This window comes from Eumetopias jubatus, unplaced genomic scaffold, assembly GCF_037043125.1.
Source record: "Eumetopias jubatus isolate StellerSeaLion01/CBP00866 unplaced genomic scaffold, mEumJub1_p1.0 scaffold_9, whole genome shotgun sequence".
Taxonomy (NCBI): Eukaryota; Metazoa; Chordata; class Mammalia; order Carnivora; family Otariidae; genus Eumetopias; species Eumetopias jubatus.
In genome coordinates, this window is record NW_028274815.1 from 72,394,089 (window position 1) to 72,411,044 (window position 16,956).

The 16,956-nt window shown below is 38.5% G+C and overlaps 1 protein-coding gene and 1 pseudogene across 1 annotated transcript in view; both read left to right on the forward strand.

Moving 5' to 3' along the window:
• Nucleotides 1-16,956, forward strand: part of FBXO11 (F-box protein 11) — an 86,863-nt gene that overhangs the window by 16,275 nt on the left and 53,632 nt on the right. The gene's annotated exons all lie outside the window — the stretch shown is intronic.
• LOC114209810 (gamma-aminobutyric acid receptor-associated protein pseudogene) lies at nucleotides 15,845-16,650 on the forward strand (annotated as a pseudogene).

A 16,956-nucleotide genomic window follows, 5' to 3' on the forward strand; every position in this document is an offset into this window, starting at 1 on the left:
GCATTCAGTTAATTTCCTACTTTGTATAATACCAAAAAATACACTTCAAATGGTTAAAGAGCTTTTTTTAATTAAAAATATTTTTTACTAAAGTAAAAACATTTAGCATGATACCTACCCTTTTAAACCAAGTTTTAAGTGTACAATACAATATTGCTAACTATCGGCAAGATGATGTTCATTAGATCTGAAGAACTTACTTACCTTACATAACTGAAACGTTATACCCATTGAATAGCAACTCATTTCCTTTTCTTCCTGAGCCCCTAGAAACCACTATCCTATACTCTACTTTTATGAGTTCAGTTTTAGATACTTCATGTAAGTGGACTCATATAGTATTTGTCCTACTCTAAGTGACTTATTTCACTCAGCATAATGTCCTCCAAATAAGAGCTCAGTATTTTTAGAAAATCATAGAAGAAATTAGAAGAAAGTACTTTTTCCTCAGCAGTGCCAAAAAGAATCGAGTCATTAAGGAAATATCAAGAAATTGACTACATGAATGGAAAGTTCTGTGCAATGAAGGGTGCTAATAAAGTGTCAAGGCAAATAATCGACTGGAAAAAAATTTGCACTTTAACATACAAATGATTAATATCATAGGAGTTTTTTTTTTTTACACATACTGCATTATTTGTTTCAGAGGTACAGATCTGTGATTCAACAGTCTTGCACAATTCACAGCGCTCACCATAGCACATACCCTCCCTATCATAGGAGTTTTTATGAAAAAATTATACATAAAATATTGCTTATTTAGCTGAATCTTCTTTCTAAAAAGTACCTTTCATCCCATTCCCTTCTCACTTCTACCCTCTCAGAAGCAGCAACTATCATGAATTAGATAAGAACCTGTTCATTCCATTTTTATCTTTTTTATTTATTTTTAAAAGATTTTATTTATTTATTTGACAGAAAGACACACAGCGAAAGAAGGAACACAAGCAGAGGGAGTGGGAGAGGGAGAAGCAGGCTCCCCGCTGAGCAGAGAGCCCGATGCAGGCGCTGGATCCCAGGAGCCTGGGATCATGACCTGAGCCAAAAGTAGATGCTTAATGACTGAGCCACCCAGGCACCCCCATTTTTATCTTTTTAAAAAAAATATTTATTTGAGAGAGCGCGCGAGTGTGCACAAGTGGAAGGAGGGCCAGAAGGAGAGAGAGAAGCATACTCCCCGCAGAGCGGGAAGCCTGATTTGGGGCTCCATCCCAGGACCCTGAGATCATGACCTGACCCCAAGGCAGTTGTGTAACCAACTGAGCCACCCAGGCGTCCCTATTCATTCCGTTTTTAAATACTTTTACATATTTGTGTGAATCTGTAAACAGTTAGTTGTACGTTGTTATGGTTGTTACTGTGGGAAAATAAAAGCTTGCCTTCAGGATGTTTAGTGCAGTAAACAGGAACATAAAATATTCTCTCTAAATGTTTAATGTGTAAGTGCCAAGTAAATGGTATAAATCATGAGTGCCTGGCACTCTAGAAATTTTTAAGTGATTTTTGAGTGAATGAATATAGAAGTATATAAAATTTAAAGGAAAAGTCTGTTCTTTTCTCTTCCTCTGACCTACCACACCCCAGAGGTAACTCTTAACTGTGTGTGGATGTTTACTGTTGAGTTTTTTTTTTAATGTATATGTATATAAATACACATACTTTATTAAAAAGAAACCACACTATATGTATTAATTTGTATATTAAGTATTGGTTTTTACTTAAGTATATTCTGGGCATTTTTCTGTGTCAATATAAATCTAAAATTGCCTCATTTATTTTTTTATAGTTGCAGAATAGTTCATTATATGAATGGACCATGATTTATGTCAAATATACATCTGTTGATTAATATTCAGGTTCTTACTTTTTGCTATTATAGTATTGAAGTAAACATCTTTGTAGAAATATCTTAACATGTTTATGTCACAATTTTGGTTTCATAAAAGTGAGTTATTGAATTAAAGGGATTTTTGCATTTTAAAGTTTGATAAATGTTGCCAAATTTGTTTTTTTTTTTAAATAATCCCACCATTAATGTATGAGGTTAAATGTTAATGAATGTATACATGAAATGCTTAAAAGTGGAGGGGAAACTAGTCTGAGAGCTGAAATGGTTTGAAAAGACTTGCTAGAGAAAGTGAATGCTTAAACTAGATCTTGAAGAATGAGTATGTCACAGATAAAAGGGAAAAAAAGGATATTCTTAGTAAGAGGAAATGGGCCAGACAGGGAACATGGAAGAGTTACCAGGACAGAATTTTAACTCCGTCATCGTATTCTGTTCATCTCTCAGTTCACTTTGTCTTGGTGTTTCTTTTCCAGAAAGAAGCTTAAAGTTGAGTTAGGCACTCTCCTGTTTTCAAGGCTTTACCACCTGTAGAATAATCTAAATTCTTCTTTCTTTCTTTCTTTTTTTAAAGATTTTATTTATTTATTTGGCAGAGAGATACAGAGACAGAACAAGTAGGCAGAGAGGCAGACAGAGGGAGAGGGAGAAGCAGGCTCCCCGCCGAGCGGGGAGCCCGATGGGGAGCCCGATGCGGGGCTCAATCCCAGGACCCTGGGATTATGACCTGAGCCGAAGGCAGCCACTTAACCAACTGAGCCACCCAGGCGCCCCAGAATAATCTAAATTCTTTAGTCCAGATTCAAAGTCTATACTTCGGCTGCCCTTTTTTTTTTTTTTTGGTATGATTCTTCTTTTGACAGGCTTATCTACAGATTGTTCTTTAGTGAATCGTATAGTTTGCTACTTTTTTTTTTTGCATTCTTGCAAATTTTTGAACTCCGTGGTTCCTTCAGTATTTAATCACTTGTTTTTGAGTTCCCATGCTTTTGTGGTAGCTACCAATATCTCAGCCTCAGGTGCTTACTGTCATTTACATTTATGTAAACATAAAGATCCATAAATGCTTAATATGTGGATTATCAGTAAATATTTCATAGTATTTTCTGTAATCTTGCTTAATGTTTTTATTTATAATACAATTGGCAGTGAAGTTTCTGAAAAATCACCAAAACCTATTTTCCGTATTAATAGGTATCTGAAATCAGTGTATGCACTTCTAATACACAATAGAAATGATATATAATTTATATATTAAGCATAACAAGAAAATGTTTTTGAAAGCACTTAAGTAGCAATTAGGTATCTTTATATCCATGGGAAAACACAAGCAATTTTGGTAATAACTACTATTTAGTGGTTGTGATATTAATAGCAATCATTTATTGATTATTCTAGGTAGACAGTAAATGCGTGTTTTATTTTTACAACAGCCCCCATCATGTAGATAATATATGCCTTTTACATATGAGGACTTAGAATTGAAATAAAACCTATTTCCATGTTGATACTGCACTTTACTGAACAGTTGTTTAGCAGGATAAATACAAAAAAAAAAAAAGTTTACTTCTAAGTGCTCCATAGTGAAATTGTACAATATAATAGAGTTCTTTAAAATGAAAAAAAAGAGTGCCTACGCAAAAATATCAGTTATACTAAAGTGTGTTTACCAGAACAGTAATTTCCAGAAGTTAGTAGAATACTCTTTCCTCAAAATGTAGAGGTAATACAGTTGTTTAACTTGAATTCTATGCCCATTTAAACTTGAGTTATCAGCAAGAATGAGGTCCAAAATGAGCATATACACAACAATTAAGAGTTCATCACCTGTAAAAACTTGATGCAAGAACCAAAGGATATACTTGAGCAGGAAGAATAGTAAACTAGAGAGAGGGAGAAATTGGATAAATACATCATGAGCAAAGAATTGGTAAAATATAATAACAAATCAAGTAGACTATTGATTGTAAATATGTATACTATTTTTAAAGGTAGAACCAAAATACTAGACAGTTACAAGAAAGTTGGAAGAAAGGGGATTACATTGAGTCAAGAGTGCTACAATTCAGGGCTACAACCTGGCTGGTTGAGTTGATAGAGCATGCAACTCTTGATTTGGGGTTGTGAGTTCGAGCCCCAGGTTGGGTATAGAGATTACTTAAAAATAAAATCTAAAAAAAAAAAAAAAGTGCTAAAAATTCTTTTTTCACAAGAAGTGAGTACAGAAATTCTGAGAATTCCAAGGCATCTTACAAAAATAGCTATTTTTGTGTCACTGCAGCCAGACTATCTGGATGAAATCCTAGCTTATCCCTTACTAGCTGTGTGACATTAAGGTTACTACAACTTCCTGTGCCTAAATTTTCTTATCTATAAATGGGATGACAGTAATCCTCATAGTGTTATGGGGAGGATTAAGTGCAATGCGCATAAAGCCATTAGAACACTACTCAATACATGTAAGCACTCAGTACATGTTTGCTGCTGCTGCTTTTATTTCTTTTACCTTAAGGGTAACCTTGAAAAGAATAGAAGAAAATCTATGACTTACAGGCCTGCAGATCTCAAATAAGAGAATGAAGAAAGCTTACCCCTTAGTATACCATCAAGATCAATTGGACTAATTTTAATTTTCTATATTTTTTGAGCACTTCTAACCACTTAAAAGCATTGGTAGTTTATTACTTTTATTCTTTCTTAGAGATCTTCCAAAGAGCAGAAAAATTTTACTTTTTAAAGAAATCATTCTATGGGGGTGCCTGGGTGGCTCAGTCGGTCAAGTGTCTGCCTTTGGCTCAGGTCATGATCCCAGAGTCCTGGGATGGAGCCCCACATCGGGCTCTCTGCTCAGTGGGGAGCCTGCTTCTCCCTCTCCCTCTGCCTGCCGCTCCCCCTGCTTGTGCTGTCTTCCTGTCAAATAAATAAATAAAATCTTAAAAAAGAAATCATTCTATGTTGCATGAATCCGTCAGGCCCTTCTTATAAATCTAAGGTTCATTATTGAATCTCGGTGATCTTTTTGTGTATCTTGAAATATTTTGCTGTTTTTAAGAGTTTTATCATTACCACTAATTATTTCCTGCTGTGCAAAAAAAAATAAGAAAACAAGAATGATGGAATCCACTAGAAGGAAGGTATAATAGTGAAATAGTCATTTTTCAGACTTTTGTTATTGCATGTATTGCATCCTTCAAAAAAGATGTAGAAGAGGAGGAGAAATATACAGATAAGAAGAGAGACTTCTGTGTCTCTCTGTCAAATAAATAAATAAAATCTTTAAAAGAAGAAGATAAATACAAGGTGAGAAATAGCACTTTAGACCTGAGCTGTACAGTATGGAAGCCACTTGCCACATATGACTATATTTAAATCAGTTAAAATTCATAGAATTTAAAATTCAGTTCCTCAGTCACATTAACCATGAAGTGGTTATATAGAGGGAATGTAGCAGTCTGTTAGCTTCATTTCACTATGGCTACCATATTGGACTACAAAGTATAGAGCATTTTCATCATTGCAGAAAATTTTTTTTTTTAAGATTTTATTTATTTGACAGAGTGAGAACAAGCAGAGGGAGCAGCAGAGGGAAGGGAGAAGCAGGCTCCCCACTGAGCAGGGAGCCCGATGTGGGGCTCCATCTCAGGAACCTGGGAACATGACCTGAGCCAAAGGCAGATGCTTAAACAACTGAGCCACCCAGGCTCCCCAGTTGGAGAAGATTCTTAGAGAAAATCCCTGCTAAGCAGGGAGCCCCGTGTGGGACTCAATCCCAGAACCCTGGGATCATGACCTGAGCCGAAGGCAGATGCTTAAACAACTGAGCCACCCAGGCTCCCCAGTTGGAGAAGATTCTTAGAGAAAAAATTCTTAGAGAAAATCCCTGCTAAGCAGGGAGCCCCGTGTGGGACTTGATTCCAGGACCCTGGAATCATGACCTGCGACAAAGGCAGATGCTTAACCGACTGAGCCACCCAGGCACCCTAAAAATAACCTTTTCAAAATAAATAATAGAGTAGCATTGTTTTACGTTTTTGTAAATCTGATGTCTCCCCCAAAGTTTGTTGAAAGTTGGTATGTTAGAATCTAACCCCCAATGTGATTGTATTTGGAGGTGGGGCCTTTGGAAGGGAATTAGGTCACTAGAGTAGAGCCCTCTTTAATGGCATGAGTGCCCTTATAAGAAGAGGCCATAGAGTTAGCTCGCTTTTTTCCACCGTGTTAGAATCCTAGAAGTCAGTCGGTCATTTGTAGCCTGGAAAAGGGCCTTCACCAGAGCCTAACCATGTTGACTTTATGATCTTGGACTTCCAGCCTACAGAACTGTGCAAAATAAATTTCTGTTATTGATAAGTCAGTTTATTTTGTTACAGCATCCTGAGCTAAGACACATTGCTTCCCCTAGAGCAAGTGATGTAAAAGGGACCAAACAGGAAGCCACTGTGCCTTTTATGACCTCTTTGAGTGAAATTTCTAGTCATTAGAGGCAAGTCACTAAGTTTAGCCAGTATTAGGGAAGGAGAATAAGGCTTCACTCATGAAGGGAGAAGTATCAAAGAATTTGTGGACTTTCTGAAACTACTACACTGGATAATGCCAAATGTTAATAGGAGTATAGACACTGCAGCCTTTCCAGAGATCTGTCTAGCAGTACTTAAGAATATGAACGGCCTATAGCCTAGTAATTTCAAGTAATTTCATTTCTAGATTTGTATCTCCAGGTATTTGTAAGAATTTCATAGGGGATATGTACATGGATGTTTACTGCAGTATTGTTTGTAGCGGCAGAAGTTGGAGGCAGTCCAGTTGTCTCATACTAGCCTCAGTGTAGATGGGTAAAATTCGTGAATGCACACTGTATTAGTGTCCTAGAGCTTCCATAACCAAGTATCACAAACTGGGTGGCTTAAAACAACAGAAATGTATTCTCTCATAGTCCTGAAGGCTAGAATCCAAAATCAAGGTGTGAGCAGGGCCATGTTCCCTCTGAGACTCTGGGTAGAATCCTTCCTAGATCATGGCGGTGGCTCTTAACCCTTGGATCGCCCCTGTATCAATCCATTCTTTGCCTCAGTTGTCATATGGCATTCTCCCTGTGTCTCTTCACATGGTGTTTTGCTCTTATAAGGACATCAGTTATAATAGATTAGAGCCACCTAATGACCTCATTTTAACTTGGTTACATCTACAAAGACTATTTCCAAATAAGGTCACACTTATTAGATCACCACCTACCAGTGGTTAGGACTTCAGCATATCCTTGAGGGATACAATTTAATCCATACAGCAGTTAGAAGCAACAAATTAGATGTACACATGCGCATAGTATATATCAGGAAATGTAAGAAATAGAAGGATGAGGTAGTAACAATAACATTTATATAAATGAAAAATCAATGTATGTTAAGAGTTCTCCAGAGAAACAAACCAATAGGATGGAGATAATAAATCTATATATAAATAGATAGGTTGAGAGAGAGATACTAAGAGATTGAGAGAGATTATGAGGAACTGGCTCAGATGATTATAGAGGCTGGGAAGTCAAAATCTGCAGTGTGGGCCAGCAGGATGGAGACCCAGGATAGCTGATGGTGCAGATGAGGTCCAAAGACAGTCTGCTGGAGGGTTTCCTCTTGCTTGGCAAAGCTCTTTTTGTTCTAATCAAACCTTCAGCTGATTGAGGCCCACCCACATTATGGAGGGCAGTCTGCTTACTCAGAGTTTACCAATTTAATGTTAATCTTGTCCAAAACGTTCTCCAAGTTGACACATAAAATTAAACGTCACAAGCCCACCCTTTGTCAGACTGACACCCATAGACCTCTCCTTAAATCTTACTTAGAATCCACATAGATAATAACAAGGTCATACTTCTACCCAACATAAAAATATTCTGTGTACAACCCAAAACACCCTAAACCTTTCGCCAAAGAGGATGCAAAATCCTTGATGTTTAATTTTTCTCTTTGATATCCCATAACTTAAATATTGTCATGTTATTTTTATATGTACTTTATAATAAGTATGATGTAAAGTATTATATATATCTTATGTTAAATGATAAGGAAATAAAAGAGGGAAGAAAAAGATACTTTATATATATAAATATTCATAGGCACACAAACATATAAGGAAGAAATACTCATGACAGTTACAGTCCTCATTTCTGTAACTGATCCCATAGTCATAGCTGGTATTCATAGCTACTTTTGTCCAATACCCATTTTATATTATTTTTGCCTTTAGCAAGTAACTCAGCTGGTCATAGTTCTTGGAACAGTGACCCAAACCTTCATTCCTGAAAGGTCTGAGCCATTAGTAGTCTTGCCTGAATTGCGTTGTAGTTTTCCATTGATTTTAATAACAGGGCATGGTAACATGGAGAGATGCCCTTGAGGATCTCCTGTACTCCAGACACACTCTTTTTACCTCTTTTGCGGAGTGGCAGTCCAGATTCCCCTTGGTCCATCCATCCAAACAGCATAGTAGCTCCCTTCTTTGACTGTTTATTCAGGAGCATGAGGTGTTCAAAATGTCCAGGTGGCAGTTTTAACTTCCGCTTAGTTCAGTGGGATCATTGTTACGTCTTCTGGTGGAAGCATTCCTTCCTTTTTGGAACTAAGACCTCTAGACCACTAGTAGAGCATACGGTCACGGAGTCAGCAAAAATTTTGTAGATGGGTCACTAGGAGTAATAGTAAGTGGTGCCACTTCCATTTCTACCCCTTGATTCCTGGAATGTGCATTCTGTCTGAGAGAAACATCACTGTATATCAAATACTAATATTCCCGGAGAATCTGGCCTCAGCCCTGCAAGGTATTGCCATCAGGCTGGTACTATAACTGAATCTTCAAAAGGCCATTTTATCATTCTGTCAAGCCATTTGCTTCAGAATGCTAGGGCACGTGGTAAGTAAGACCAGTGGATTCTACCAGCATGGGCCCATTGCTGTACTTTGTTTGCATGGAGTTAATAAGCTTGATCAGAAGCAGTGCTATAACCATGAGCATGGATAAAGCATTCTGTAAGTCCACAGATGGTAGTTTAGGTAGAAGCTTTGCATTCAGGGTAGGCAAATACATATCCAGAATAAGCATCTATTCCAGTAAGAACAAATGCTGCATCTCCCATGATGAAAGCAGGTCCAGTGTAATCAACCTGCTACCAGGCTGATCACCCCAGGGAATGGTGCCATATAAGAGATTCAGTTTGACCTGCCTTGGTGAGTCGAAGTCCCAAGTTGCTGAGTCCAGGTATAACTGCCATTCTTGTCACCCCACCCGCTTTGTTCATGAGTCCATTGTGGGCTTATGGCATGGGAAAAGAGATGGCTGAGAAAAGAGACTGACTGGTATCCACAGAACAGGTCATCTTACCCACTTGATTATTCACATCTTCCTCTGCTGAGGTCACCCTTCAGTGGGCCTTGACATGAGACACAAAGATCTTAATGTTTTCACCCATTCAGAGAGGTCTGTCCTCATACCTCTTTCCCAGACTCACCTGTCACCAGTTTTCCAATTGTGTTCCTTCCAAGTCACCATCTAGCCAAACCATGGACCACAGCCCATGAATTGGTATTTAATCACATGTCTGGCCATTTTTCCTTCCAAGCAAAATGAACAACCTGGTGCCATGCTCAAAGTTCTGCCCCCAAGGAGGATTTCCCTTTACCGCTGTCTTTCAGGGATGCCCCAGAAAGAAGCTGTAGTGTTGCAGCCGTCTGTGTTCAGGGAGTGTCTGCATATCATGCAGAACCATCTGTAAACTAAGCTTGAGTTCTTTCTCTGTCAGCTGATGGGATGGAACTCCCTAGGAAGCTCTAGGTGCAGGCTAGAGGAGAGCAGGTGGTGTGGCAGGGGTAGGAACCGTGGACATTTGGGCTACATCTTCATGGATCTTCCTTGTGCCTTCAGGATGTGTTAGGACCCCCATTTGATGACTTGAGTGCTGCCATGTAGGCCCAACTTTGTGGCGCGGTAGGTCAGATAACACCCAGGTAGTGATGAGCAGCTCAGGTCACGTGGGAACTTGACGTGACCCATGGTTAAGTGTTTTCTGTCTCTGCTAAGGCCCAGTAGCAGGCCAAAAGCTGTTTCTTAAAAGGAGAGAAGTTATCTGCAGAGGATGGCAGGGCTTCACTCCAAATACCTAAAGTCCTCTGCTGCCGTTTTCCTCTAGGAGCTTGCCAAAGGTCCAGACATCATCCTTGTCTGCCATTGACACTTCCTGCACCATTAGATCTCCTGGATCACGTAGCATGTGTCAGAACAGCTTACATGGCAATTTGGACCTGTTGCAGAGCCTTCTCCTGTTCTGAGCCCCACTTAAAACTAGCACCTTTTTTGGTCACTTAGTAAATGGGCCAGAGTAACACACCCAGATGAGGAAGGAATGTGTTGCCTCCCAAATCAGAAGAGGCCCACTAGGCATTGTGCATTTGTTTGCTTTTTCATTGTAGGGGGCCAGATGCAACAGCTTATCATTCACCTTAGAAAGGATATTTCAACATACCTCATACCACTGGACTCATAGAAATTTCATAGAAGTTAAAGGCCCCTGAATTTTTGCCAGATTTAATTTCCCATCTCCAGGTGTGTAATAAGTGTCTTAAAATTAAGTCTGGTAGTTGCTACTTCTTTCTCACTAAGCCCAATCAATGTGGTATCAGTGTGGTATCTTGTGAAAGGGAAAGGTGATCAAGATCCCTCATCACACAGTGTATATAAATTAATGCTTGTTTTGTGATAAAGATTAATGTTAAACATTTTAGAATAGTTGTCTTTGTATAAGCAGGAGAATGAAGATGGAAGATGAAAGTAAGTAAAACCCATAACAAGAATTTAAAATATGCAAATTAAGTCTCCCAGAAACTAGGATCAAAAGACCAAAAATATGGAATATGGGTAAGAAAAAGATAAATAGTAGAAAAGTAAAGAGGAACTGTTAGTCTGGGACACCCAGCTCTGAAATACTAGGAATTCCAGAAGAAGAAAATTGAGAGGAAGTAATTCAAACAAATATTTCAAGAAAATCTCTCAAAAATAAAGGACATGAATTTGCAGATTAGAAGGGTCCACCACACATTCATGAGAGTGAATGATAAAAGGCCCACACTGTGGTATATCATGATGAAATTTCAGGACATCCAGGAATAAAGAGAAAAACTTAAAAGCTTCCGGGTGAGAGGAGTCACATACCGGTGATCTGGAGTCAGAATATCATTGGACTTCTCAAAAACAAAACTGAAAGACACTTGAGCAATGTCTTCACATTTATGAAGAAAAATTATTTCTGCCTTAAAATTCATTATTTAGGCACACTGTCAAAAAGTGTGAAGTATAGAATAAAGTATAATAGTCTTGACATATATGAAGAAGATTATAAAGCTGAAAGTACAGAAAAACAAGTCCACATAGTCATACCTCGCAAACTTAGGATATAGAAAATTAAACAATACAATTGATAAGCTTTATTTAAGAGATAATAGAACCCTGTATACACACAAGCACATGCACCTGAGTAGAACATATACCTTATTTTCAAGCATATAAAATTTAAGTTACAAAAGTTCAATCTGTATTAAGTCACAGTGGAAATTTTATCAGTTTTCATAGAATCAGTGTCATTTAGTGCATGTTCTTGGACCTTAATGTACTTAAATGAGAAATCAGCAGTGATGAGCTTAAAAATTACATTTAAACAACTTTTGAGAACTGTAGTACTTAATGAGATAAGAGAAAATATATTAGACATTACAAAATACTAGAACTCTGACACAAACACTACATGTCAGAACTTGTAGATTTTAACTAATGCGAGGAGACATTTGTTGGCTTAAAAAGACTGATATTTAAAAAGATTGGATATAAAATAAATAAGTATCCAACTCTTGGAATAGAAAAATAACAAAAGAATAAAACCAAAGACAAACAAAAATAAGTATAAAGTAGAAATTAATGAAATAAAAGACAAATAATGGGATCAGTATAAAGACCAGTAGACAATAATAGGAGTACCTGGGTGGCTCACTCGGTTAAGAGTTAGATAAGCATCTGCCTTCACCTCTGGTCGTAATTCATAATCTCAGGGTCCTAGGATTGAGCCCCGCATCAGGATCCCTATTCATTGAGGAGTCTGCTTCTCCTTCTCCCGCCCTTCCCTTCAAACCGCCTCCCTCTTGCTCAAATAAATAAATAAAATCTTAAAGACCAGTAGACAATAGAATACGAATTTTAAGAATCCTAAGGTAACTCCGTGAATACTTTATGTCAATAAATTGGAATCTTAGATGGTATAGTTTTTTAGAAAAATGTGATTTGCCAAAATTCACCTTAGAAATACATAACACTAATAAGTTAATCATCAATAAACAGTACAAAACAAAGAACAAATTTACATGTACCAGCTTCCTCACCAAAGGTACACCAAACCTCAAAATTTTATAGTTACAGAGAAGAGAAAAAGAAGAGTTGTCCATTTTACAAGGCTGATCATTCAACAAGTATTTCTAGAGCATTTATACTACCTACATTAGTGAAATAATACAAAAATATTTGATACCTAAAGTAGCCAATGACAGTACAAGAAAAGATATAACCTAATCTTATGAATAAGGATGCAGAAATCTTAAAACATTAGCAAATTAAAGCCAGTTTATGTTAATGAAGAAAAATGTCACAATCAGGTGGGGTTAATCCCAGAAATGCAAAATTGGTTTAATACTGGAAAACCTCTTAATGTAACTTGTCACTTTCAACAAGTTAAAGGAGAAAAAAGTAGTCCATGTATTCATTGAGCAGATACTGGGCATCCACCATATTACCAGGAAGTAGGCATTAATGGGTTAGCAGTGTTACAAACCAGAGTCGGTTTGCATGAAGTCTGCAGTCTAATGTAAGACAAATGGTAAGTAATATTAGGTGATATGATAAATGCTGTGAAGAAACCTAAATCAGATAAAGGAAACAGAGAGTGATAATTATTACTAATAACCATTCACACATTAAATATAAACCCTCAATCTCCTTTTTTTTTTTTAAGTTTTTTTTTTTTATTCATTAGAGCAAGTGAGGGCAGGAGGAGGGGGGAGGGTCATTGGAGGAGGGAGAAGCAGAACTCCCGCTGAGCCAAGCAGGAAGCCCAATTCAGGGCTCAATCCTAAAACCCTGGGATCATGACCTGAGCCAAAGGCAGACGCTTAACTGCTTAACTGATTGAAACACTTGGGCACGCCCCCCTCAGTCTTCTCTTTTTTGCATCTCTGTTCTGTGTCCGTTTGCCATTTACATTACTGTGAACACTGTAAAATAATAATCAAATATTTCTATATGTAAAATAAGGTGACATCTGCTAAAATTGACTCATTGGCTAGCAAGATCTGTCTTGTGATAACAGTCTTTATCAATTGAAGTTTAAAAATTTGAAATCTGTGTCTAGGAGTGATAATAGGATATAAAGATTTATAATAGTATATTTATAATCTAATCAATTAATTTATAATAAAATATATGGAGTAAATATAAATATATGGAAGTTGTGTTTCTTAGTAAAAACTTGAAATTCAGAGACTGTCCATATATATAATTTCTTCCTACATAGAACTTTTTTCTCTCCTAGAAGGACTAGAGGAGAAAAAATAAGCTGTTTCCATAGGCTTATTAATTAATAAAGCACAGTAACTTTAGCATAACACTAAAGTTGTAATGAGCTGGGAGTTAAGTTTAGTTTGAACATAGTGCTAATGAAGCAAAAGTCATATAGATTAATTTCACGTAGAAAGACCTATTCTTAATTCCAGCTAAGCAGTCTCATAAATGCTTCCCTATCAGTCATTATTAGGATGCACTGTGGAGTATCTACGGCTTTACAAAAAATTTTTACTCCCAAAACAAACCCAAAGTCATGTCTGTTGGTGTTCCATAATATAGCGCTGTATTTGAAGGACAGTACTTCAGCAAAATCTAAAACTCTTTAGTTGGATTTGGAAGGTGATCTTTGGATATAAGTCTGTTGGTTCTCTTTGTTTAATCCCTGCAAAAGAACTAAACTCTCATGCCTTGACTTCATTAAAATAATACTTTAGGAGCTTCTGGTAAAAATGCTTATAGTAATTTTTACACTTATGTATTTTTAAAAAGTTCAAAAGCAGAATTGTATAAGGTATTTTAGGTCTCTTTTGACAGACTCCTAGTTTACTTCAAGATCCCCCCCAGTAAAGTAAGGGTTTATTTTTTTCTAAGATGCCTCTGAGACAACAGTCAAGAATTGGGCAGCTTCACAGAAGATGTGTGCACAAAAAGTCTTTGACTTTGCCTAACTCAGAGGTTTCAGATTTGCAGCCAACAAACTGATCCAGCCAATAGAATGTTTTATTTGTTCTGCATAGTGCTCCTAAAAAATAAATTCAGTTGGTTTCCACCATTTTAAATGTGAAATTTCATATAATCTTGATTCCTAGGTTCCCTTAACATTTCAGATCATCTGGTATCACTGGCTTGAATTCTAACATGGCAACAGTGGGCCAGGGTTTAGCACTGGGTGAGGATTTCATGAATCATAAACTCTCCAGTTGTCTGCATTCCCCCACCATTTCTTAATATTTCACTTCACTCATTTTCTTTATCTGTGACCTACATAACATTTAAGTTTGTGATGCTTGCTAACTTACCCATGTACAGAACCTTTTTTTTTTTTTTAATAAAGATTTTGTTTATTTGTCAGAGAAAGAGAGCACAAGCAGGGAGAGTGGCAGGAAGAGGGAGATATGCAGGCTCCCCGCTGAGCAAGGAGCCCGATGCAGGACTCAATCCCAGGACCCTGGGATCATGACCTGAGCCGGAGGTAGAAGCTTGACCCACTGAGCCACCCAGGTGTACCTATACAGAACCTTTTTTAAAATTTTGTTGCTTCTGATTATGGCATGGGAAGCTAACACTGATTAGGATAAATTAAATTAGCATTGCCATCTCTTTCCCTGAACTGTAGTATGTCTTTGGGAGAATGTTTATATATCTGTCTGTTTATATAGATAGAGATATATAGACATGCTTATCAGTTCGTTATTTTAAAAAAGTCTTTATTAAAGCATTTGCTATGGATTCTCCTAGACTCTGGTAGTTTCTATAAGAAGAATGTTGTGACTTAGGTTTGTTAAGGTCCTAATTTTGGACCTTCTAATAGTCCTATCATTAGAAGTAATAATTTTTCACATCTATCACTAAAAAACATTTATTTAACCTCTTTCTGTGTCATTTGGCTGGGCACTTGGGGTAGTTATTTATACTGGTTACTGAATATTTTTGGCTCTCTTCCATCTGGCATTTCCTGACCTTCTGTCATTGGGCCATGTCAGCAGTTCTGGCCAAAGAGTTGTGAATGGAAATGAGTGGGTCATTTCCAGACCAATCATTTAATTGCCAGTACAATCTCTCTTTCCTTCTGCTGCTGCCACTAGCAGTGTTTCAGAGCCTGAGTTCCAGAAGAGAATGATTGCACAGAGCAGAGCACTCCACCAGCCAGTGATAGACATGTAAAGTGAGCAAGAAATAAACCTGTTTTGTTTTGTTTGTTTGTTTTGAGAGAGCTATGTGCATGCAAGCTGGCGGGGGGGGGTTGGGTGGTGAGGGTCAGAGGGAGGGAGCGAGAGAATCTAAGTCAGGCTCCACGCCTAACACGGAGCCTGATGCAGGGCTCTGATCTCACAACCCTGAGATCATGACCTGAGCTGAAATCAAGAGTTGGTCGCTTAACCAGCTGAGTCACCCAGGCACCCCTAAATTTATTACTTTAAGCGAGAGATTTTTGGAGTTGTTCATCGCTGCAGTTAGCCTATCTGACTGATACCTACATAATAGTAGTAAAGTGAAGAAAGAATGTAATTAACTTATTAATTAAAGCCAGGTATGCTAAACAAAATCTATAACCTGGAAGCTATTAGAAAATTTTTAGTCTTGGCCGCCCCCCCCCCTCGTCCCGGCCCCCCCCCCCCCCCCCGGGGTTCCCTTAGCCCAGCCCGGTCCCACCCGGTTCCCGGGAGGATGAAGTTCGTGTATAAAGAGGAGCATCCGTTCGAGAAACGCCGCTCTGAGGGCGAGAAGATCCGAAAGAAATACCCGGACCGGGTTCCGGTGATAGTAGGAAAGGCTCCCAAAGCTCGGATAGGAGACCTGGACAAAAAGAAATACCTGGTGCCTTCTGATCTCACAGTTGGTCAGTTCTACTTCTTGATCCGGAAGCGAATTCATCTCCGAGCTGAGGATGCCTTGTTTTTCTTTGTCAACAATGTCATTCCACCCACCAGTGCCACAATGGGTCAGCTCTACCAGGAACACCATGAAGAGGACTTCTTTCTATACATCGCCTACAGTGATGAAAGTGTCTACGGTCTGTGAAGCTGCTCCCCCTGAGGTGGGGGGTCCCCCCCTTCCTTGACCTACTCCTTCTCCGGGCTCAACCACCACCTCCCTTCTTCAGGACCTGCACTTCCTAATGTTTGAGGCTCTCTTCCAGCCCCTCTTAGCAGGAGGGCTCATGGGGGAGGTGACCTCTTGGACCTCTCCTTTCGCCCCCTTCTCACCACCTTTCCCACTCTGCTTTAGACTTCTCGATTGTCAATCTGTCACATCCAGCGATTGTTTTGGTTTCTGTTCCCTTTCTAACTGCCCAAGGGGCTCAGAACCCCAGCATTCCCTTCCTTTCACTACCTCCTTTTTTGGGGGTAGATGGAAGGGACTGAAATTGTGGGGGGGAGGTAGGAGGCACATCAATAAAGAGGAAACCACCAAGCTGAAAAAAAAAAAAAAAATTTTTAGTCTTTAGGAGCGCCTGGGTGGCTCAGTCGGTTAAGCGGTTAAGTGTCTGCCTTCGGCTCAGGTCATGATCCCAGGGTCCTGGGGTCGAGTCCTGCATTGGGGGGGGGGATCCCTGCTTAACGGGGAGCCTGCTTCTCCCTCACCCTTTGCCTGCCGCTCTGCCTGCTTGTGCTCTCTCTCTGTCAAAAAAATAAAATCTTTTTTTAAAAAAAAATTTTTTTAGTCTTTAGGGTAACTCATTTATTTGTAAGTTGTGTCATCAAAGGCCTTAAGTCTTAGAAATTGCAACTTTGTTTGAG